At 43.8% G+C, this 26,238-nt stretch overlaps 1 long non-coding RNA gene across 1 annotated transcript in view; it reads right to left on the bottom strand.

Moving 5' to 3' along the window:
* The window catches only part of LOC144775828 (uncharacterized), a 208,315-nt gene that overhangs the window by 23,546 nt on the left and 158,531 nt on the right, over positions 1–26,238 (bottom strand). The window lies entirely within an intron of this gene.

The following is a 26,238-nucleotide window of genomic DNA, read 5'->3' as shown; positions in this document are numbered from 1 at the left end:
CTTACCCATGAGCTTACCGGTGCGCTTACGGTACGCGCACGTACGCGTACGGTAAGCGTACCTCAAGCGCACGAGCTGCAAGCTGATTGGCTGCCAATGTCTGTCAACACTCCAAAACAGAAACTGTGTACAGCCATCTTGTGCCTCGGTAGACTGAGGCACAGGAAAGCAGAAAAACAAACGTGTAGAACTCAAAAAGGGGGCTGGGTAGAAGCACCCTGACCCCCTAGACCTGCTCAGGGGGTCCCACAAGGACCCCGAAGGCAAAAATATATATATATATTTTTTTTAAAAGTCGCGGGGTACGCGTACCGTACTTGCACAAAAAAAATAAAAACAATTTTTTTGCCTTTGGGGTCTTTGTGGGACCCCCTGAGCAGGCCTAGGGGGTCAGGTTGATTCTACTCTGGCCCCTTTGCGAGTTTCACACCTTTGTTTCACTGCTTTCTTGTGCCTTGGTTCTAACAAGGCACAAGATGGCTGCCAACACTTCCTGGTTTTGAGTGTTGACAGACAGTGGCAGCCAATCAGCATGCCTTCCCGAGAAAGCTGCATGGTCATTGGCTGTCAACACTTCTACGAAATAACAATGGGAGAGGCAGGGAGATTAAAGGAACCCTCTCTTGGTCCCCGGTTCAATACAAATCAACAAAAAAAGAGAGGTTATGTGAGCTTCAAAGGCCACAGAGAAGAACAAATCCACTAGGGAATCACACACCCGCTTTGGGTGGTTTAGAAAGCCCTCACACACTGACCTGGTCAGTGTCATGCTTCATCATCGGGCCCCACCAAAGAGGCCGAGTGCCTCTTTGGTGTGCTACGACGCCAGGAGACTGCGGAGCTGGTTGTGTGAGAAGGGCGTGCTGTGAGGTATATATTAAAAGTGCCAAAAGGGTATCTAAAATACAAACATACACCAGATCCTGAGCTACAAGGAGTTCAAATAAGTTCGAATTAACAAGTCCCAATATTTTAGGTGCTCTTCATTTATTCTTCATAGAAAAGTTTTTCTTTCATTCAACTGATAGAGTCCAATCTTCATATAATAACAAGAAACACAAACGCCGCCAACACGTGTTTCGTCTAGGTCGTTAAGACCACTAGACTTCGTCAGGGCTGTAAATACAATATTACAAAAGACATAATCACAATCACATTCCACTAGGCAGACATTATTATAAGAAAAAAGAGAAAAAGTATCCTATTTACAGTTATATAATACAAAGTGGCAACCATACTAAGGTACCAGAGACCACATAAGTCTTGACATTAGCGCACAAAGTCATAAGTATTTACATTACATGTCATCCACAGTGAAGAAGATACATTGTGATAAATGAACCGAAAAGTAATCCAACCACCAAGACACCAGTGATATCCAGAGTATGCCAGAAAAGAATAATCAGTGAGAGTGGTAACCACCAAAGAAAAAACGGAATCAGGATCGCATCTAATAGAATAGACCCAAGTCGCACCCTAATCGGTGCTGAGACCTATCCCTAAGCACAGAAAGTGCCTCCCAACCAACATGCGATAAGAAAGTCAAATGACAGCTCACCAAAGTTTATCTATTTAGAGCTTCCAATAGGTAAGCGTAGGCGTATTGTTCAGACCGTAGATCTATAAGAAACATAGGACAAAGTGAGCACATTCATGCTCAATCGTCCAAACCACCTGTATCTCCTAATAACAGTTACATTATAAAACGATCCATAATAATAAAAATGTATACACTCACTTTAATCTCCATATAGAAAGCGTCTTGCTCAAGGAATTTATCATAAGAGAAGGACAATCAGTCCCAAAGTCGTTTGTAAATATCCACCCAATCCATAAGGTGCTCGTAATACCTCCTGTTAGGTACAATAAAAAACGGTATCAGAAGTATATTCTAAGTGATGCATGCCGTTGGCTAATATAAACAAAAGGGAGTCAAACTACTTAAAAATATTGATCCACGTAAAGACATTCTCCTTAATAGCCCAGTCTTGTGTCCAAATCACACAAACACCATGATTTCCATATTCTATCCCGTTAACATCGTAATTGTTGCATTTCTAGTTGCAAAACCCTTAACACAGCTACTGAAACCCAATTCAGCCAGGGCCCATGATCAAAAACATGCCGAAAACAACACCCGACAGTACATACCTCCGAGTACGGGGTCCTGTTCGGAAAACAATGTGTTCCTTCGTGTATCACAGCGTTCAACTCTAGCGCCATTGATTTCCTTCCTTATCTCTACGTCACGTTCGATAGCTCAAGAAAGGGAAATAAAGGTAGGACTAACCTACATACTGTTCAATGGTCGCCATCTTAGAGTGATCAATAGGAAAATAGAAAGAAACGAGTTTCATGGTGCACAGTAAACCAAAGTATCCCAAATCTTAGGGAAACCCCAAAGGGATAGGAGAATGTCAGCAAAATAGTTAAGTATAGAAAGTAAAAACGGAAGCCATATTAGAAGCCTCCGTTATTGAAAAGCGGAAAGCTTGTGAAAACAGACAGAGTTGTGAGACACATGACAGTCAAAAAGTGCTACAAGTGAACAGTAATTTAAAAGGTAGCACACCGAAGCTTACATTGTACAATCTTCACAACAATGCAAAATATGCAGATTGCTGAAAAGTCCAGTTACACAAATTATAAATATATACACAAATGGAGAAGTCATCACATTTTTGGAGCACAGGGGGCTGTTCTGAATGGCTATGACGCTAAACCAGAAAGAATTGTAACTCATCATCAAAGTTCAAGCCCCGCTCCACCGCATGAACACGCATTATCCAACGCGCTTCCTGCTGTCGTAACCTAAGTTCGCGATTCCCACCCCTAATGTCAGTGGGCATCATCTCTATACCATGGAAAGACATAGTCAAATGTTCAGTCTGGGCTGGGCAGTCCATGGCGTGCGCGGCTATTGGGACTCTATTGTCCCTATTTTTAAGACCCCTGAAGTGTTCACTAACACGGTCTTTAAGTTTCCTAATGGTACTCCCAATATAGACTTTACCACATTTGCAGAGAATAGCATATATCACGTATGTGGTTGTACAGTCAATGTGGGTTTTGATGTGATACGTACCCGAGTTGTTGTAATTGAAATATTTAATCCCATGTAGTGACATTCTGCACATACTGCAGTTCCCACATCTATAAGAGCCCTTATTGTGAGAATGCAGCCAAGATGTTTTGCGTGTAATCGTTGGATAGCTGGGACTAATCATATTACCAATCGTGACCCCTCTTCGAAAGGTCATAGATGGGTGTGGCAAAATATGATCTTTTAAGACCGGATCTGCAGTGAGCATAAACCAGTATTTCTTTAAGATACCATAGATGTTGGTTGACCATAAGTTATAACTGGTCACAAATCTCACCAGTTTCTTAGTCACAGTATTTTTCGGTTTCGTTTGCAATGTTACGTCCCGTTTGAGTTTAAATGCCCTGTTCTTAGCTCTACTGATGACATCCCTACTGTAACCCCTGGATAGAAATCTGTTCTCTATATCATTGGCACATGTGGTAAAGTCAGTTTCTTCACTACAATTCCTGCGGGCTCTGTAGAACTCGCCAAAAGGAATCGAGTTAACCTGCGATTTAGGATGCGCACTACTTCCGTGCAACACAGCGTTACACGCGGTCTCCTTTCTGAACAGTGTGCTACACAGTTTGCCATTTTGTACATAAAATTTCAGATCCAGAAAAGTTATTTCTGTACGGCTGTAATTCATAGTGAAAGTCATATTATATACATTGTTGTTCATGTACTCAAAGAACTTCAAGAGTTGATTCTCGGTACCCGTCCAGATGAACAGCAGGTCATCAATATACCTGCCATTGTAACTGATACAATCGTGCCATTCTGTACCACCCGGGCCCCAGATATGCTTCGCCTCCATCCACCCCATATAGAGGCAGGCAAAGGACGGCGCAAATCTGGAACCCATGGCTACTCCGCATTTCTGGCGGTACCAAGTGTCTTTAAACAAGAAAACATTATTTTCCAAAATGATCTTAGACATAGCTAGAAGCATATTTGTGTGGTCCAACAATTCTATCGGTCTCTTGAATAGAAAATATTCCAAACCCAAAATACCCTTGTCATGTGTGATATTGGTGTATAATTGGGAAACGTCCATGGTGACCATTATCATTTCCGGCTCCCAATTAAAATCATTAAAGACGTTAAGTACGTCCTTGGTATCCCTAATATATGAGGCAAGGCTGGTGACATAGGGTCGTAAAAAAATGTCAACAAATTCCGACAGTTTTTCGGTAGGCCCCCCAATGCCAGACACTATTGGCCTACCAGGTGGACAAGTAATGTCCTTATGAACCTTTGGCAAGGTATATAGGCATGGGAAGCGAGGACGATCTACAAGTAAGTATTTGTACTCTTTGTCTGATATGATGGTTTCTTGATGACAAGATTTCAAAAACTCATTAATTCTTGCCACTATTCCAAAAATAGGGTTAGAGGGAAGTTCCATGTAACATGCTTGGTTGCTAAGTTGGCTCATTATTTCGTTATCATAATTAGTTCTCTGCATTATTACCACATTCCCCCCCTTGTCGGCTTCTTTAACTACAAGGGAGGAATCCGCTGCACCTAAAATATTGGGACTTGTTAATTCGAACTTATTTGAACTCCTTGTAGCTCAGCATCTGGTGTATGTTTGTATTGATTAACTGTGGCCCCTCAGTGTCGCAGTTTTTGATTCTGGTGGGGTGACCAGAATCTGATCCTTTGAGCTTGCCAAATATTGTGACTGCACTTTTATTTCTCCTCCCAGCGCACATTATCCCCTTTCACCCCTTTTTGTTGCTGTTGTATGGGTATCTAAAATATTTTAATGTGTGATCCCTAAGACACAGATAAAACGAAAAGTGAACTATGTGTCTGAATAGGTTGTCAAAGGTAATGGTTTGGTTAATTCAGAGTTCTATTAAATTAGTCAGTCAACACGTTTCTGCCTTTACAGTGGTTTCAATTTACCTAGGCATTCGTCAGGACTCGATAAACCCCGGCGGTATGGACTCTCTAATCGTCCACCCTGACCTGGGAACGTGAAAGTGAAAATTCAAAAGTGATAAGTGCATAAAAAATGGGGAAGAGCGAATTGCTCATTCCAAAAAACTCCAAAATCAGGAGTGTATCTGCACCTGTAAATGAAACGATACAGACAAACACAAAGAAGACATACATACATCCAATTAATTAAATGTATAGGTCATAGCATTTGTCCAAGGTGCTCCATAGTTGTGGCATAGATAGTGTTCCAGAATTTAAACACTAAAGTTAACACCATCCATATAAACCAGCTGGGATATTACCACTAGCTCTGGGTAGGTGAAGTGGAAAATCTTGTGCTTATAACGAATAGTGAGGCTAGAATGGATTTAAAAACATATTAAAACACTCCATGGACCAAAGGTCTGTGACCCCACTGCAATCTTTAAGGATATTAAGGATATCTCACTTTATAGGATGGCGCTATTTGCACCATGGGTCTCGGGAGGGGGGTTGGAGCGTACCTGGCACATCCTGAAAACAAAAGCGAAGGTTATTACTATTAGCGATCAGAGTTTACTTAGCTCAATCTTGTAGATATTGGTGCTGCAAGAGTGGTCAGTACTCACGCCCTCAACACTCTCAACCCGCGTCTGCCACCTAGCATACCCTCAGAACTGGACCCCGACGATGGAGAGCGGGGCCGGTAACTGAATGATAAATGTTTTCGCCGTGCGACGCTCTTCCTGGATGGGCGTGCCCCGCTTCAGAGAGAGGCTTGGTGCGCGTCGGCCCTTGGAGAATGGGCGTGACGAGCCTCAGGTGGAGGCTTGGTTTTCGGAAAGCTGTCCGTTACTATGGAAGCGCGTCGGCCCCTGGAGACTGGGCGTGACGTGCCGTGAGGGGAGGCTTGGTTACGAAGTTGCTAAGGCCAGACCAAGCTACCTTCATTTGTTGATTAACACCGATGTATAAAGTGCAACCAAGGTACATAGAATGTGGGCACAAGGGGAGAGCGATAGTTAAGGGATCATGCCACCCCTATTAACGCTATTTCGGAACGTGCCGTGGGGGGAGGCTTGGTTACGAGGTTGCTAAGGTCACAGCTGTATAAAGTGCAGCCAAGGTACATAGAATGTGGGCACAAGGGGAGAGCGATAGTTAAGTGATCATGCCACCCCTGTTAGCGCTATTTCGAAACATGCTAGAAATAACGATGTCAGCAATAATCATCGGATTATTTGATAATCCAAGAGCCCGAGTGGTTAGGATTTATAAGATTAATGCAACTAGCACTTAACAAAGGAGAAAACCCCGGATTAATACAATCCAATGTAAAACATTGATATTACTCACATATGCACTTAATATTTGGAATACCATAAATGAATAGGGTACTGGACAGTGACATATAGTTGAATCTCTGTATGAGTGAGGGGTCAATGGCCTTCTTAACCCAGGACAGTATTCCATGGGATGTAATCATTTAGGCCCGTCATGTGCGTGCCTAGACGGTACACCCAGCGCTGCTCTTTCTCAAAGAGTCTCTTGGAGATGTTAGTGGTACCCGTGACTGATTCAATGACTGTCCATCTTATGTCATAAGTGGTGTGGTTACAGTCCAGAAAAAGGCGACTCAGTTTAGTTGTCACCTTCTTGCATCTAATGTTGCTTCGGTGCTCACAGATACGCTGTTTGACTTTCCGTGTGGTCATACCAACATATCGTAAGGCGCAAGGACATGTAATTAAGTAGACAACGTTCGTAGAGTTGCAGTTTGTGTGTGTCATCTGGGTCCAGATTTTTCCTTGTTCAACGAGAGAGTTTTTGAGGCCTCCGTCAGGTGACACACACTGCAATCCGAACATGGGTAGTGTCCCGTTACTTTAGGTAAGCCCCAAGCCGCCATTACAGTTGGATTTCCCAGTGGTGTTTTTTCTTTTGGCCTAGTATGGACTAAGGCATCCTTCAAACTGCGGCCCTTTTTAAATGAAAAGAGCGGCTTATCCCAATCTTCCTTGGATGATCCTATTATGTTCCAATGTTTGTTCATTGTTTTTTTATGTGGTTTGACAAGCTATTAAAGGTAGTGACGCAAGTAAGAGGAATGGTTGTCTGGGTCTTGGTTTTCTCTTCCAGTAATGCCTCTCTCGGCTGGTTTCTTGCTCTCTTAAAACCTTTGTTAAGGATTGGAGTCGGGTAGCCTCTCTCTTTCAGTTTTATAGTCAGATCGGAGGATTGTTCTTTGAAATCCGTAATAGTGCTACAGTTCTTTCTCAATCTGAGATATTGCCCATAAGGCAGGTTTTCCTTGAGAGGGCGTGGGTGAAAGCTACTAAACTCCAAAAGGTTGTTCTTGGCCGTTGGTTTATGGTGAGTCTTTGTACTCAAGCAGGTGCCAGATATCGTGATTACCACGTCCAGAAAGATGATGTCTGATTTGCTGGTGGTGTGGTTGAACCTGAGGTTATTGTCAAGAGTGTTGATCCATTCAAGGAATAACTCAAGATCACTATCAGTGCCAGTCCACAGGAGCAGAACGTCGTCAATGTAACGTTTCCACAGCAACATTGAGCGGGAAAAGGCAGTGGATGGTAGCAAGATATATTTAGCCTCGAAATCAGCCACATAGAGCCCAGCCACACTTGGGGCAAAAGTACTGCCCATAGATGTCCCTGAGCATTGCAGATTCATCTTATTTTTGAAGGAAAAGAAATTCTCTTTTAATGCTATGGTTGCACAGTCGATGATAAATGATTTGGGTGTCTGATATTCCCAATCAATCGTGTCCAGTGACTCCGCCAGGACCCTGATGGTATCGTCCTGGGGGATGCTCGTGTACAGACTCTCGACATCCAGAGTTACCAACGTGACTGAGTTTTCAACGAAAGTGATATCCGCTAAGAGCCGTAATAGACTCTTGGTGTCTTGTAGGTAAGTTGGTGTTGCCTGTACCAATGGTTTTAGAAATTGGTCGCAGAATCGCGATAGAGGCTCTAAAAGGGAGCCTATCCCTGACACTATGGGACGTCCAGGAGGTGGTAACCTGTTTTTATGCATTCTGGGCAGTGTATAGAAGTACGGAATGATGTTACTACCACTGTTAAGGAAATCCGCCTCGTTTTTGGACACATATCCATTGTCTTCTGCTTGTCTAACCAGTGCAGTGATTTTTCTGGTTAAGTCAGCAGTCGGGTCTTGATTCAAAGGGGTATAATTCCTGGTGTCTTGTAGTAGTATCTCACAAGTTTGTTCGTAGTCAGCGGTATTTTTAATGACAATTCCTCCACCTTTATCTGCAGGCTTTATCGTTATTGAAGTATCGTCCTGCAATTGTCGGAGAGCCTGGTACTCTGCAGTGGAAAAATTGCCAAATGGTCTAAGGTTCTGGCAGGACTCGAGATCCTTAAAGACCGCCTGTTCGAAAGCAGTGATTGCAGCTGGTACAGTGTGAGGAGGCGGGATGAACGTGGAGCTTGGTCTCAATGCGGTATCGCCATTTCGAACAGACTCATTAGGATCTGTTTTTCCTTCAAAAAAGGCCTTCAGCTTTAGCTTCCGAAAAAAGCCAGCCAGTTCACAATGTAATTTGAATTTATCTGGTCTTGCAGTGGGGACAAACCCCAAACCTCTTTCTAAGACCTGAGCCTCAATCGGTGTTAGTACTCTGGTGGAGAGATTAGTTACTAGGCTCACAGCCCGCTCGTTCCTGGTTGGGGATTGTTGCTGCGAGTGTTGTTTGCCACAGAGTCGTCCTCTGTCCAGGACACCCGGTTGCTCCCTCTCCGCTTTCCTCTCCCCCTCCGGCCATTCTCTAAAAAAGGCGGTCTGTATTGGTTATGGAAGTTGATCGGGGGCATGAAGCCTGGATTCCAGCCCATGAAGGGATATTGTGGTTGTTGATAGGGGTAGGGATGAGGACCCATTCCCATTGGAGGGTGTTGCCATTGTTGATGGCTCTGGTTCCCTGATCTCCCTCTGTTGTTTCTATTGCCACGATTTCCTCTTCTTCGGGTTTGTTTAAAGGAGTCATTACTTGACCCGCTGCTATGAGCAGAGTCATCATCTGAGTAGTCAGATTTGCTTGCACCTCTTGCCGGGGGTGTAAAGGTTGCGGCAGAGTATGGGTAGACTTTTTCAAACTCAAATTTCTTTTGGTCCTTTTGAAGCTTAGATGCTTTCGATTGCATTAAGTTCTCCTTATACTCAGCGAGTTCCTTATTCAACTCATCTAGTCTTTTTTTGTATCCGGTTATCGTTGCCTTGAAATGGGATTCTGTTTCTCTAATTTCCACCATTAATGCTTCGGACAGTCTCAGAGCTGTTTTTATGATTAGGACGAGCCAATCACGCGTGCAATGCCACGCGATCATGGTCCAGTCTTTTCTGAAGGTATCATCATTTAAAAAGATGCGTGGGGCATTGGTGACTAGCAATCCCCGTGGAGCTGTATCAGAGAGGAGGTATTGTTTTAGGATTGTGCCATGTAAGATAGTGCGAATATGTTCACTTTCTTTTCAGTGAGGTTTTCCCACTCGGTGGTATTGGCTATAGCTTGTGAGATGTGAGGGTCTGCGAATAGAGTGGAATCCGACATAAGTGCCTCCACTTCAGATTCAGAATATGTGAGGCCCAAGTTCGCCATGGTGAGACCAAAAGTAGGAGATAGGAGTGAGTAAGATTTTTAAAACAGGCAATGGTAGGAAAATGTTACCTTGCCAGAAATAAGACCAATCTCTCACAGCTGTGCGCTGCTAAGTTACGAAATAACAATGGGAGAGGCAGGGAGATTAAAGGAACCCTCTCTTGGTCCCCGGTTCAATACAAATCAACAAAAAAAGAGAGGTTATGTGAGCTTCAAAGGCCACAGAGAAGGAGCAAATCCACTAGGGAATCACGCACCCGCTTTGGGTGGTTTAGAAAGCCCTCACACACCGACCTGGTCAGTGTCATGCTTCATCATCGGGCCCCACCAAAGAGGCCGAGTGCCTCTTTGGTGTGCTACGACGCCAGGAGACTGCGGAGCTGGTTGTGTGAGAAGGGCGTGCTGTGAGGTATATATTAAAAGTGCCCAAAGGGTATCTAAAATATTTTAATGTGTGATCCCTAAGACACAGATAAAACGAAAAGTGAACTATGTGTCTGAATAGGTTGCCAAAGGTAATGGTTTGGTTAATTCAGAGTTCTATTAAATTAGTCAGTCAACATGTTTCTGCCTTTACAGTGGTTTCAATTTACCTAGGCATTTGTCAGGACTCGATAAACCCCGGCGGTATGGACTCTCTAATCGTCCACCCTGACCTGGGGACGTGAAAGTGAAAATTCAAAAGTGATAAGTGCATAAAAAATGGAGAAGAGCGAATTGCTCATTCCAAAAAAACTCCAAAATCAGGAGTGTATCTGCACCTGTAAATGAAACGATACAGACAAACACAAAGAAGACATACATAGTTAATTAAATGTATAGGTCATAGCATTTGTCCAAGGTGCTCCATAGTTGTGGCATAGATAGTGTTCCAGAATTTTATATGGATGGTGTTAACTTTAGTGTTTAAATTCTGGAACACTATCTATGCCACAACTATGGAGCACCTTGGACAAATGCTATGACCTATACATTTAATTAACTGGATGTATGTATGTCTTCTTTGTGTTTGTCTGTATCGTTTCATTTACAGGTGCAGATACACTCCTGATTTTGGAGTTTTTTTGGAATGAGCAATTCGCTCTTCCCCATTTTTTATGCACTTATCACTTTTGAATTTTCACTTTCACGTCCCCAGGTCAGGGTGGACGATTAGAGAGTCCATACCGCCGGGGTTTATCCAGTCCTGACGAATGCCTAGGTAAATTGAAACCACTGTAAAGGCAGAAACATGTTGACTGACTAATTTAATAGAACTCTGAATTAACCAAACCATTACCTTTGGCAACCTATTCAGACACATAGTTCACTTTTCGTTTTATCTGTGTCTTAGGGATCACACATTAAAATATTTTAGATACCCTTTTGGCACTTTTAATATATACCTCACAGCACGCCCTTCTCACACAACCAGCTCCGCAGTCTCCTGGTGTCGTAGCACACCAAAGAGGCACTCGGCCTCTTTGGTGGGGCCCGATGATGAAGCATGACACTGACCAGGTCGGTGTGTGAGGGCTTTCTAAACCACCCAAAGCGGGTGTGTGATTCCCTAGTGGATTTGCTCCTTCTCCGTGGCCTTTGAAGCTCACATAACCTCTCTTTTTTTGTTGATTTGTATTGAACCGGGGACCAAGAGAGGGTTCCTTTAATCTCCCTGCCTCTCCCATTGTTATTTCGTAACTTAGCAGCGCACAGCTGTGAGAGATTGGTCTTATTTCTGGCAAGGTAACATTTTCCTACCATTGCCTGTTTTAAAAATCTTACTCACTCCTATCTCCTACTTTTGGTCTCAGCTTGGCGAACTTGGGCCTGACATATTCCGAATCTGAAGTGGAGGCACTTATGTCGGATTCCACTCTATTCGCAGACCCTCACATCTCACAAGCTATAGCCAATACCACCGAGTGGGAAAACCTCACTGAAAATAAACGTGAACATATTCGCACTATCTTACATGGCACAATCCTAAAACAATACCTCCTCTCTGATACAGCTCCACGGGGATTGCTAGTCACCAATGCCCCACGCATCTTTTTAAATGATGCTACCTTCAGAAAAGACTGGGCCATGATCGCGTGGCATTGCACGTGTGATTGGCTCGTCCTAATCATAAAAACAGCTCTGAGACTGTCCGAAGCATTAATGGTGGAAATTAGAGAAACAGAATCCCATTTCAAGGCAACGATAACCGAATACAAAAAAAAGACTAGATGAGTTGAATAAGGAACTCGCTGAGTATAAGGAGAACTTAATGCAATCGAAAGCATCTAAGCTTCAAAAGGACCAAAAGAAATTCGAGTTTGAAAAAGTCTACCCATACTCTGCCGCAACCTTTACACCCCCGGCAAGAGGTGCAAGCAAATCTGACTACTCAGATGATGACTCTGCTCATAGCAGCGGGTCAAGTAATGACTCCTTTAAACAAACCCGAAGAAGAGGAAATCATGGCAATAGAAACAACAGAGGGAGATCAGGGAACCAGAGCCATCAACAATGGCAACACCCTCCAATGGGAATGGGTCCTCATCCCTACCCCTATCAACAACCACAATATCCCTTCATGGGCTGGAATCCAGGCTTCATGCCCCCGATCAACTTCCATAACCAATACAGACCGCCTTTTTTAGAGAATGGCCGGAGGGGGAGAGGAAAGTGGAGAGGGAGCAACCGGGTGTCCTGGACAGAGGACGACTCTGTGGCAAACAACACTCGCAGCAACAATCCCCAACCAGGAACGAGCGGGCTGTGAGCCTAGTAACTAATCTCTCCACCAGAGTACTAACACCGACTGAGGCTCAGGTCTTAGAAAGAGGTTTGGGGTTTGTCCCCACTGCAAGACCAGATAAAATCAAATTACATTGTGAACTGGCTGGCTTTTTTCGGAAGTTAAAGCTGAAGGCCTTTTTTGAAGGAAAAACAGATCCTAAGGAGTCTGTTCGAAATGGCGATACCGGATTGAGACCAAGCTCCACGTTCATCCCGCCTCCTCACACAGTACCAGCTGCAATCACTGCTTTCGAACAGGCGGTCTTTAAGGATCTCGAGTCCTGCCAGAACCTTAGACCATTTGGCAATTTTTCCACTGCAGAGTACCAGGCTCTCCGACAATTGCAGGACGATACTTCAATAACGATAAAGCCTGCAGATAAAGGTGGAGGAATTGTCATTCAAAATACCGCTGACTACGAACAAACTTGTGAGATACTACTACAAGACACCAGGAATTATACCCCTTTGAATCAAGACCCGACTGCTGACTTAACCAGAAAAATCACTGCACTGGTTAGACAAGCAGAAGACAATGGATATGTGTCCAAAAACGAGGCGGATTTCCTTAACAGTGGTAGTAACATCATTCCGTACTTCTAAACACTGCCCAGAATGCATAAAAACAGGTTACCACCTCCTGGACGTCCCATAGTGTCAGGGATAGGCTCCCTTTTAGAGCCTCTATCGCGATTCTGCGACCAATTTCTAAAACCATTGGTACAGGCAACACCAACTTACCTACAAGACACCAAGAGTCTATTACGGCTCTTAGCGGATATCACTTTCATTGAAAACTCAGTCACGTTGGTAACTCTGGATGTCGAGAGTCTGTACACGAGCATCCCCCAGGACGATACCATCAGGGTCCTGGCGAAGTCACTGGACACGATTGATTGGGAATATCAGACACCCAAATCATTTATCATCGACTGTGCAACCATAGCATTAAAAGAGAATTTCTTTTCCTTCAAAAATAAGATGTATCTGCAATGCTCAGGGACATCTATGGGCAGTACTTTTGCCCCAAGTGTGGCTGGGCTCTATGTGGCTGATTTCGAGGCTAAATATATCTTGCTACCATCCACTGCCTTTTCCCGCTCAATGTTGCTGTGGAAACGTTACATTGACGACGTTCTGCTCCTGTGGACTGGCACTGATAGCGATCTTGAGTTATTCCTTGAATGGATCAACACTCTTGACAATAACCTCAGGTTCAACCACACCACCAGCAAATCAGACATCATCTTTCTGGACGTGGTAATCACGATATCTGGCACCTGCTTGAGTACAAAGACTCACCATAAACCAACGGCCAAGAACAACCTTTTGGAGTTTAGTAGCTTTCACCCACGCCCTCTCAAGGAAAACCTGCCTTATGGGCAACATCTCAGATTGAGAAGGAACTGTAGCACTATTACGGATTTCAAAGAACAATCCTCCGATCTGACTATAAAACTGAAAGAGAGAGGCTACCCGACTCCAATCCTTAACAAAGGTTTTAAGAGAGCAAGAAACCAGCCGAGAGAGGCATTACTGGAAGAGAAAACCAAGACCCAGACAACCATTCCTCTTACTTGCTTCACTACCTTTAATAGCTTGTCAAACCACATGAAAAAAACAATAAACAAACATTGGAACATAATAAGATCATCCCAGGAAGATTGAGAAAAGCCCCTCTTTTCATTTAAAAAGGGCCGCAGTTTGAAGGATGCCTTAGTCCATACTAGGCCAAAAGAAAAAACACCACTGGGAAATCCAACTGTAATGGCGGCTTGGGGCTTACCTAAAGTAACGGGACACTACCCATGTTCGGATTGCAGTGTGTGTCACCTGACGGAGGCCTCAAAAACTCTCTCGTTGGAACAAGGAAAAATCTGGACCCAGATGACACACACAAACTGCAACTCTACGAACGTTGTCTACTTAATTACATGTCCTTGCGCCTTACGATATGTTGGTATGACCACACGGAAGATCAAACAGCGTATCTGTGAGCACCGAAGCAACATTAGATGCAAGAAGGTGACAACTAAACTGAGTCGCCATTTTCTGGACTGTAACCACACCACTAATGACATAAGGTGGACAGTCATTGAATCAGTCACGGGTACCACTAACATCTCCAAGAGACTCTTTGAGAAAGAGCAGCGCTGGGTGTACCGTCTAGGCACGCACATGACGGGCCTAAATGATGACATCCCATGGAATACTGTCCTGGGTTAAGAAGGCCATTCACCCCTCACTCATACAGAGATTCAACTATATGTCACTGTCCAGTACCCTATTCATTTATGGTATTCCAAATATTAAGTGCATATGTGAGTAATATCAATGTTTTACATTGGATTGTATTAATCCGGGGTTTTTCTCCTTTGTTAAGTGCTAGTTGCATTAATCATATAAATCCTAACCACTCGGGCTCTTGGATTATCAAATAATCCAATGATTATTGCTGACATCGTTATTTCTAGCATGTTTCGAAATAGCGCTAACAGGGGTGGCATGATCACTTAACTATCGCTCTCCCCTTGTGCCCACATTCTATGTACCTTGGTTGCACTTTATACAGCTGTGACCTTAGCAACCTCGTAACCAAGCCTCCCCCCACGGCACGTTCCGAAATAGCGTTAATAGGGGTGGCATGATCCCTTAACTATCGCTCTCCCCTTGTGCCCACATTCTATGTACCTTGGTTGCACTTTATACATCGGTGTTAATCAACAAATGAAGGTAGCTTGGTCTGGCCTTAGCAACTTCGTAACCAAGCCTCCCCTCACGGCACGTCACGCCCAGTCTCAAGGGACCGACGCGCTTCCATAGTAACGGACAGCTTTCTGAAAACCAAGCCTCCACCTGAGGCTCGTCACGCCCATTCTCCAAGGGCCGACACGCACCAAGCCTCTCTCTGAAGCGGGGCACGCCCATCCAGGAAGAGCGTCGCCCGGCGAAAACATTTATCATTCAGTTACCGGCCCCGCTCTCCATCGTCGGGGTTCGGTTCTGAGGGTATGCTAGGTGGCAGACGCGGGTTGAGAGTGTTGAGGGCGTGAGTACTGACCACTCTTGCAGCACCAATATCTACAAGATTGAGCTAAGTAAACTCTGATCGCTAATAGTAATAACCTTCGCTTTTGTTTTCAGGATGTGCCAGTTACGCTCCAACCCCCCTCCCGAGACCCATGGTGCAAATAGCGCCATCCTATAAAGTGAGATATCCTTAATATCCTTAAAGATTACAGTGGGGTCACAGACCTTTGGTCCATTGATCCCTCCTATGGAGTGTTTTAATATGTTTTTAAATCCCTTCTGGCCTCACTATTCGTTATAAGCACAAGATTTTCCACTTCACCTACCCAGAGCTAGTGGTAATATCCCAGCTGGTTTATATGGATGGTGTTAACTTTTGTTTAAATTCTGGAACACTATCTATGCCACAACTATGGAGCACCTTGGACAAATGCTATGACCTATACATTTAATTAACTGGATGTATGTATGTCTTCTTTGTGTTTGTCTGTATCGTTTCATTTACAGGGGCAGATACACTCCTGATTTCGGAGTTTTTTTGGAATGAGCAATTCGCTCTTCCCCATTTTTTATGCACTTATCACTTTTGAATTTTCACTTTCACGTCCCCAGGTCAGGGTGGACGATTAGAGAGTCCATACCGCCGGGGTTTATCCAGTCCTGACGAATGCCTAGGTAAATTGAAACCACTGTAAAGGCAGAAACATGTTGACTGACTAATTTAATAGAACTCTGAATTAACCAAACCATTACCTTTGGCAACCTATTCAGACATATAGTTCACTTTTCGTTTTATCTGTGTCTTAGGGATCACACATTAAAATATTTTAGATACCCTTTTGGCACTTTTAATATATACCTCACAGCACGCCCTTCTCACACAACCAGCTCCGCAGTCTCCTGGCGTCGTAGCACACCAAAGAGGCACTCGGCCTCTTTGGTGGGGCCCGATGATGAAGCATGACACTGACCAGGTCGGTGTGTGAGGGCTTTCTAAACCACCCAACGCGGGTGTGTGATTCCCTAGTGGATTTGGTCCTTCTCTGTGGCCTTTGAAGCTCACATAACCTCTCTTTTTTTGTTGATTTGACAACACTTCTAACCAGGAGGTGTTGGCATCTATCTTGTGCTAGTGTTGACAGACAGTGACAGCCAATCAGCATGCCTTCCCGAGAAAGCTGCATGCTCATTGGCTGTCAACACTTCTAACCAGGAGGTGTTGGCATCCATCTTGGGTCTTAGTAGACTGAGGCACAAGAAAGCAGAAAAAAAAACGTGTAGAACACAAAAAGGGGGCAGGGTAGAAACACCCTGACCCCTTAGGGCTGCTCAGGTGGTCCCACTAGGATATTAATACATTTAAACGTTATCCGCTAATGGAATTAGCATTTAACAAACCTTTGAAATTCAAAGAAAAAAACATAGGTTTCAGGCCTTATATTGTAGGAATTAGCATTTAAAAAACCTTTGAAATTTACTGAAAAAACCATAGGTTTCAGGCCTTATATAGTTAGGAATTAGCATTAAAAAACGTTTGAATATATAAAAACGTTATCCGCTAATAGAATTAGCATTTAAAAAACCTTGCAAATTCACTGAAAAAACCATAGGTTTCAGGCCTTATATAGTTAGGAATTAGCATTCAAAAAACCTTTGAAATTCACAGAAAAAACCATAGGTTTGAGACCATATATAGTTAGGTATTTGCATTTACAAAACCTTGAAAATTCAATGAAAAAACCATAGGTTTGAGACAATATAGAGTTAGGTGAATATTTTAATCATACAAAACCAATGAAATTCCATATATAGTTAGTTGCACTAACCATATATTTCGCGCACTCGCAATCCACTGCTGATGATGTCACATATTACATCATTCATGACATGGTCAGTGACATCACTGATGACATCACTGATGACATCTCAAATGGCATCACTGATGACATCACTGATGACATGTCAAATGACATCACTGATGACATCTCAAATGACATCACTGATGACATCTCAAATGACATCACTGATGACATCACTGATGACATCACTGATGACATCTCAAATGACATCACTGATGGCATCACTGATCACATCTCATTTGACATCATTGATCACATCACTGATGACATCATTCATGTGCTAATACGATGAACCTCTTCAGACTCTAATATAACCTTAGATACACTCAGTGTATACAGACACTGTCACTCATCCATGGAGTTACTCACACACCTAGTCAGTCATGCAAAGAATCAATCTCACCTCCAACCTCCATTTCCTCAACTATACAGTTATACACACCTTACTTATTCAAACATATACTAACACATATTTACTCTCTTATACAATCCCTGATACAAGTTCACAATGATCCATACAGCCACTCACACATTCACTGGCTCTCATGCACAGTTATTTATATATGCCAACTCTCACATGTACTGTGTTTTACATATGTACTTACTATGACATGTAGCATTGAGATATCCATTCACTCATCAATACACTCATGCACACAGTCAACCGCCCATGTAGCTGTTTCTGTTTCCACATGCACTCTTGAACTCATACACCTAGTGAATCAACTGCTCACACATTTATGCACAGTCACACACCTCCCAGCCACCCCCACACAAACTCAATCTCCCATACAAATACTTGGGCAACCAATCAATAACACATATAGCCTCTCGTATAGCTAATGATCAACACATGCAGCAGTTTACATCACAACAGACATACTGATGCACACATTCAGACAGTTTAGTCACTAACCCATGCATTTAGTACGACACATTTATTCACTCACTCATACAGTCAGTCACGCACCTACTAAATCCTTCATCCAGACACTTATACATCCACTCATTCTTCAATATGTCAAACATATTTAAACTTTACAGAAACACACAGTCACTGGATGATGTCAGCAGTGATGTCATCAGTGATGTCATTTGAGATGTCATCAGTGATGTCATCAGTGATGTCATTTGAGATGTCATCAGTGATGTCATCAGTGATGTCACTAACCATGTCATGAATGATATAATATGTGACATCATCAGCAGTGGATTGCGGGTGCGCGAAATATATAGTTAGTGCAACTAACTATATATGGAATTTCATTGGTTTTGTATGATTAAAATATTCACCTAACTATATATGGTCTCAAACCTATGGTTTTTTCATTGAATTTTCAAGGTTTTGTAAATGCAAATACCTAACTATATATGGTCTCAAACCTATGTTTTTTTCTGTGAATATATATATATATATGTGTTTCAGCGCAACAGACTATTGAGGAATCAATACAAATCGGTGACCGCCCAGACTCTCGGATAGAGACAGGAAGACGGATGTATTTTACCTCCATTGAGCGTTTTTGCCTCGCATTTGGCAGCTCCTGCCTGGATTGAATCTGGTGAGAAACGGCGGGCAGATATAGAGGGGGCCCAGGGGCACGCTCGTGATTTTGTGGAGCTGCAAAGGAGTTGTTTCCCACTCACCTGGAGTCTGCACGGACCTACGGTCTGGAACCTGCTCGCCCATACCACCGACCCGGTATTGCCGAGACTGTGCATGCTGGGAATGGTAGTTCTCAGGACCTCAATTGATCTGCCCAGGTGTGTCGACTACATAAGGGGGAGGAGGATGTAGTGCAGATGAACATTTCAAAAGGAATGAGAAACATTTGGGAAGGACTGCAGTACAGGGTACTGAGGAAGGCATTTGTTGCAGAAATGCATGTACCGCTACTGCCAGCATTGCATTAAAACCTGCTGTTCCCTTGACTCCCCCTCTGGTCTCTTTTTTTCTTCATTGAAAATCTTTCTGCATATATATATATGTGTGTGTGTGTTTATATGTGTATATAGATAGATAGATAGATAGATAGATAGATAGATAGATAGATAGATAGATAGATAGATAGACAATGGTGATCCTCAAAATCTGGTATGGATCTGGAACTCCTGGACTTACTTTGGATACCATACCTCTGTAACTCTAGATTGGTGCTACCGCTGTTTATGTCTAGCATTTCTCCATTCTCCACACCTACAGATCGCCACGCTGCAGGAAGACATCTATTATTTGGACCGCAGGGTGAGTCTTTGTAAATTTGTTGTGGTTTTGTGGGATCTGGTACATGTCTCTCTGCGATTTCTCTGGGTTTCATACCTCCCCCACTTCCACAGATCACATAGGACAATTAAACCATACGCTTTCTCTTGTCAAACATCCCATATGTGAAATGAAGGTTTGCTGGGCAGAGTGACGGAAATCTCTCGAGGTTGGAGGGAAAAGATCCCCCAGATTACGATAAAGCTCTGTTCTGTGCTTCTATTGTCTGCTGGACAGAGCGACTGTGCATACTGTGATGAGGATCTCTATGTGTACATTGTATGTAGAAGAGCAAGACCTAAGTGCTCTCCTAATGCCTACATTGTTACATAATGGAGATGTGACAATGTGTGGGGAATGTTTTCCTAAATAAACAGGTTGTAGCTTAAAATATATTGAAAATGTTTAATGAAAGTGTATGACGAGGCTCTCATAAATTTCTGGAGTTCTCACTGTGGGAAAAGGTCCAAGAATTTTAGCCTACCATACCAGAATGGGTATCAAACAGCAGTCTCACACTTCCTACATGATAAGGCATGCTAAGAGAACAGGAAACGTACATCTAAACATGACATTTGGCAAAGATAGGAAGCATGTGGCCATCCCCTTGATTCCTTATGACATGACCTAATGTGGCTTTTTTTGTTTGAAAGTTCAAGCTGTACACACATCTCTTGTAGACAGGCATTTCTTCTGGATAACCTGGACATGAACTGAAGATATGACTATGAAACATTTCATTCACTAGGTCCTATATTTTGCACAGATGTAATATTAAGCACAGTTTAAAGGGCATCAAAACGGTTGTTATGATTCTCTGTAAGCTGAAAAGCATGAGCCTTTCCTGAATATGTACTGAGAGCTATTCATGGTGAGGAAATATATAAGTATACTCTTAGGGAACACATTGCATATTTAAGTTGGACTCTTAAAATGTTGTTGTCCTCAGTTTGAGTTGGACTTTCCTAGGGTGATGTATTGAAATGAGTTGTGATCTGAGAAGAGCGTTGATGTGGTGAGGGCTGGTCCAGTAGACATATGGTGAGGGCTATGGCATGACCTATGGATCACATCCTTAGCAGGGCCTATTCCAGCAATGGGGCTGGCCTTAGTTCATCTTGATGTGGATGGCTGGTATATGACTACTAATTATGAGCGCACGTTTGTGTGTTTATGTGTATACATGCATGCATTTGTGTGTGTGTGTGAAGTCCAACCATATTCAACACATTTTGATAAAGTTCTATTCTCATTTTTTGATTACTCAAGCATGAACATCTGAATAGAATGAAGATGGACATGATGCAGCAGGTGAATTCTTATCTAAATCCTTTTGCTTTTAATGTGTGCAAAGTGGGAGCGCAGATCACCGAGGACATCACAACATCGAGTGCTGTAAAAACAAGACTGGTTTGTGATTAAAAATGGGTTGCATTAGATTGTTATTCATATGAACAGGGTTAATAAGTAATAGACGTGTACAGGGCAAGATGTACAAAGCTTTTGTACTGTGCTAAATCCTCAAATTCACAAAATGTGCGGGTTTGCAAGTTTTTATCTATTTGCTGAAATAAGTTTCAGTAAAGTTTTACCAGTTTTTAAAACGAGTTCAGAATTGGTTTATGAATCACTGTGTGGAAGAGGTCTTTTTGAGCATCCCTTCCAAACCAATGTAATCCGGTTGTATACCATTCATAAGTTATTGACTTCAAAACAGGGGTGATAACTTATTTGTAAAAGGGAGGGGGTCATCTTTGGAGCTCCTTCCCCTTGTGAGTCTGAATGCAAAATTCAGGGGACAGAAGTAAGTGGAACAAAGGACCAACTCACAGAAAATATTTTGGAAAGCAGCCCTGTTTCTTTCAAGGAAGTTAGAATGCTTTAAAAATAATCGTTGTGAGAAGCAATTTCTGGAAGAACACCATCACTGTAATTGTAGCCAATCATAGTAAACTGCGAATCGTGAGCTGTCTAATGAATATTCATTAGGGAGAGTGTTATTTGACTCACCACAGCTCTTTATATTTCCACTGAACGTAGTGCATAGGTCGGTCTACAAATTCTGTGCACATTTTCCGACCGTGTTCTATAAATTGATTCTTACTTAGGGGTCGATTCCAATTCCGGTCGGAAGGGCTCCGAACCATGGGGCCCATTACGATGTTGGGCGGATCGCGACCGCCATGGTGGCGATCCGCCCGACATTCCTTCCCGCCCCCCACCCATTTTCCCCCTGCCATATTACTATGGCGGGGGGACCGCGACGGATGTAAACACGGTCTGCCGCTTTTCCGCCCCGGTCGCCTTGTGGCCGGGGCGGAAAATGTTTAATATGGTGGCAGTGTCTATTAGACACTGCCAGCCATATTATGATGGGCTTGTAGACATGCCTTTCCGTGGCGACATTGCCGCCACGGAAAGGCATGCGGAGACTCCCTGCGGGATGCCCATTGCGGGCCCCCTGGGACTCCAGGGGGTGTGGGGTGCACAATGGGGGTACCTATGGTACCCCCCGCATTTCAAATTGCAGCATGACTGCCTGTCATGTTGTGCTTTGAAATGCACAACATGCATTTTTACCATTGCGCAATGCTGCAATGCCGCAATGGTAAAAATACAGGATGCGCCCGCCAGTGTGGCGGGCGCATCCTAATAGCCAAGGTGGGACCGCCGCTCCTATGGCGGGCGGTCCCATTTTACACGGGGATGGCGGGCAGGCAAAGTCCGCCCGCCATCCTAATGGACCCCCATGTTCGGAGCCCTTCCGACTGAATCGGAATGTGTCGGCCGGATTCCTTTCCAACCAAGCCATTCTGATATGCTTGGTCGGAATAGAATCCGACTCGGATTTCCGGATGGCTTACGAGAGCCCGTCTGCCATCCGTAAATCCTTCAGTACTCCCCCGGTTGCTGCTTTAAGACCGAGGGAGTACGATGGCAGTTTTTCACTGCCTTTTTATGCCGGTGTGTCCGGCACAAAAAGGCAGTCAGAAACTGTCTCTGGGGGCTTCCAGCAGGGCCCCCATGGGTGTGAGGCCGCTCCTATGGTGGGCGGTCCCATTTTGCACGGGGATGGCGGGCAGGCAAAGTCCGCCCGCCATCCTAATGAACCCCCATGTTCGTAGCCCTTCCGACTGAATCGGAATGTGTCGGCCGGATTCCTTTTCGACCAAGCCATTCTGATGGGCTTGGGCGGAATAGAATCCGACTCGGATTTCCGGATGGCTTACGACGGGCTCAGAGAGCCCGTCTGTCATCCGGAAATCCTTCAGTACTCCCCCGGTCACCTCTTTAAGACCGAGGGAGTACGATGGCAGTTTTTCACTGCCTTTTTGTGCCGGTGTGTCCGGCACAAAAATGCAGTCAGAAACTGTCTCTCGGGGCCCCCAGCAGGCCGAATGGCGGCCAGGGGGCACCTATGGTGCCCCTCCGTTGATCGCTGCACCCGGTGGCAGTCACCTTGGGGTGCCAGGCACAGGGTGCAGGGATGAACAGCACCCCCGCATTTCACAATGGAGGCATGCATTCCGCTCAGAATTCATGCTTCCATTGTGAACTATACGAGTGCAACCGAACAGGGTTCGGTCGCATCGTACTTGCTGGGCTGTAACCGACCACAGCAGGTCGGTTGGTTACGGCTCCTGACCGATGTCGGACGGTCCTGAGTCCGTCCAACATCGGAATCGGCCCCAAAGTACTTCTGTCCCTAAGTGAGGTGTTGTGTAAAAAGCGAATACATCTACTGTAAAGAGCAATCCACACACAGAAAAGATCCGGTTTATTTCATTTTTTGCAAAAGAATAAAAAACATCTTGCATAGACATTTCACACTGGAAAACACTTCAGAGATTATTTCGTTTTCACCTTCCATTTACTTATTCTGCAGAGTGAGTATTGTTGCTGATTCCTTGTCTTCTGCCTATGTTTGTTCATTTATGCAGGAGATGTGTAATTACTCCTCCAAAACAGTGTTGTGTGAGCTGTGTCAGAAATGATTTCTGCTTCTTCCAAAATTTATTAGACAAAAAACATGCACCTAACTATTAGCAGGAACAAAAATCTTGCCTCACCACACTAACAATAGCTGTTGCAACAAAGAAGATGTCATTCTGCAACTAACAGGAATTGTGTTTTTTTTTCCAGTTGAGATATATATTAAGCCAAAGGGGTAAGTGCCTAAGCTAATTTCCAATGTTTTGATTATATCTTTCAAGCCACACTGTACAGTTGCAATTGTGAAGAAGGAGGTTCAATGAGTGATTATTATAACCTTTTTGATACAAGCATTTTATTTGATGCCAAATAGTTGAAATTTAACCACTTATATGCCTATTCTTCCCACATTTGTTGCAAGTTTAAGACCCTCTGAATGGTTGCCCTATGACCTTCCACCATGTTGTGGACCCTTAATATCACATCTGGATAAACAATACAATATGTGATGTGGGAACAAGAGAAATGTTGAGGAGAAAAGTGAAATGTGTAATCCCCTGACAAAGGGAGGTTGTGTAGCTGGCACACATCGTCAGTAAAGCCTAATGTCAAGTATTTTACTGGATGGAAGGTGTATCTGATTGGAGCATGACTAAAACTGATTTCTTTATAGCTAGTCAATGTCTGGAGTGACAGAGTGGACAAAAAAAGATATCCTGGAAAATGGTCCGCACTCAGATTATACCTCACCGGAGGAGCCCTAAGTATTGCCAAAAACAATTTGGGTTTGCTTGTGTTCCCATTTGGATGGGACCTGGCCTGGCATTTCGGGCTGAACTGTTCCTACTGGAACTAGATCAAGGATGACTTGCTTACGGCTGATCTGTGTCTGAATTTGCGTAGTGGTTGAAAAATAATGGCCTGAATGAAGCCCTCAGAATTGCAAAAATCACCTTTGTGTTTTCTGTTAAACATCTCACTGCATGACCTACAGTGTCCATGATTTCATTGTTCATCTTTTGAGGTAGCACAACATGCTGCTGAAAAGCAGCTACTACACTTAACCCTGCAACCCGGCGATATGGTGTGGTGAATTGAAAAAGCGCAGAAGGGGAGACTCACGAAGATCTGAATGTGAGCAGGCGTGGGGAGATGATGGGTTTGGTTTTGAGCCCACAGGTGGTAACTGTTTCACAGCAAAGTGGGCTATACCAGCATATTTGTGATACTATACATTAGTAATGGGATTTGTTTCCTGCCTGGCTTGGTTTTCTAAATAAGTTTCCAAAAAAGGGCACATTTTATTCTGCCAATATTAAATGAAGTTCCAAACTCAGAATGTTGTTCCGCCATCATAATGTAAAGCCTTATTGTTGCAGTAATTGAAGAAGGTCGATATAATGGCTCTGGCAACCAATTAGGTTGTGACTGAGAACAAATATTTAGCTGAATGCTTCCATAGATTAATAGCATGGCCGGAGGTGACTTCTTTCCTCTTGATTCCAAAGGAACTGCAGAGCAAATCTTTCCCGTAAGATGAAGTATTTATAAAAACAATTTAATAGTATTACAAGCTTCTTCCTTCTGCCCTGCTTGGATTTCAAGACAATGTTTAATCTGATGCACCCTGTAAGAGTGAGAATTGATCTCATTCAGGCAGCACTACTTTCCCTAAGAATATAGTCAATGTGACACAGCCACTGATGTTAATTCTCATGTGAGCTTTGGTGGAGGAGGGGGCTGACTGAACTATATTGTAACCCAAGAGGGTTTGCCAGGTTGCTATTGCCCTGCCCTCCATGTATACATTTCATAATAATAATTACTAAACTCTTAACGTGATATTACAGCCAATTTACCCGTACTGTATAGAATTCAATTTCCAGTTCTGTTTTAGGTACATGATGTAGTCATTATGGCAAGTACGCAGACTAGACTATAAAAAAGCCAATAGATCTGGTTTGCATTCTGAGTCTTGGCAAAAATATTACAAAACCAACAACAAATGCCTTTTCTTATACAATACAATTGTGTGCTATGATTCCATCATGCATTGCAATGCAATAACTACAAACGAGGTGGAATAATTTATCACGCAGCCCATAGTAGGAGGTGAGAAAGAAGTATTTCTCTGGGCAGAGCCAAAACCCATGTATATTCATAAAGACTTAGGGGGTCATTAAAATAGCGATCCACCCTCCAAAAACCACCGCCAGCACAGAGATTTCCCCCGCCACATTACCATGGTGGGGGGGACCCCGGCGGACGGAAAGACTGTCCGCGGGTTTTCCGCCCGGTCGAAGAGTCGACCAGAGCGGAAAATTTGTTAACATGGTGGCGGTGTCCGGGAGACACCGCCAACCATATTAGCATATCTGTGGGGACATCCCTTTCCATGGCTGCCACGGAAAGGCAGGCAGTTCTCGCAATTGGGTCCCGTAACGGGCCCCCTGGGATACTGGGGGGTGCACTTGGGGGGCACCTATGGTACCCCCCTGCAGTTCCATGAACAACATGGCAGGCACCATATTGGCGGGCGCATCCTAATATCACCAACGAGACCCCCACACCAATGGGGGGCGATCCCATTCCACGTAAAGATGGCGGGCGGACAAAGTCTGCCCACCATCCTAATGACCCCCTCAATAACACTAGGGGCCCCATTAGGATGTCGGACGATCCGCCCGACACCCTTCCCCACCCGCCACCCATTTCCCCCCACCACCAT

Source organism: Lissotriton helveticus, chromosome 1_1 (assembly GCF_964261635.1).
Source record: "Lissotriton helveticus chromosome 1_1, aLisHel1.1, whole genome shotgun sequence".
Lineage (NCBI taxonomy): Eukaryota > Metazoa > Chordata > Amphibia > Caudata > Salamandridae > Lissotriton > Lissotriton helveticus.
Note: the sequence above shows the minus strand (reverse complement) of the source record. Positions and strands in the feature narration are given on the sequence as shown.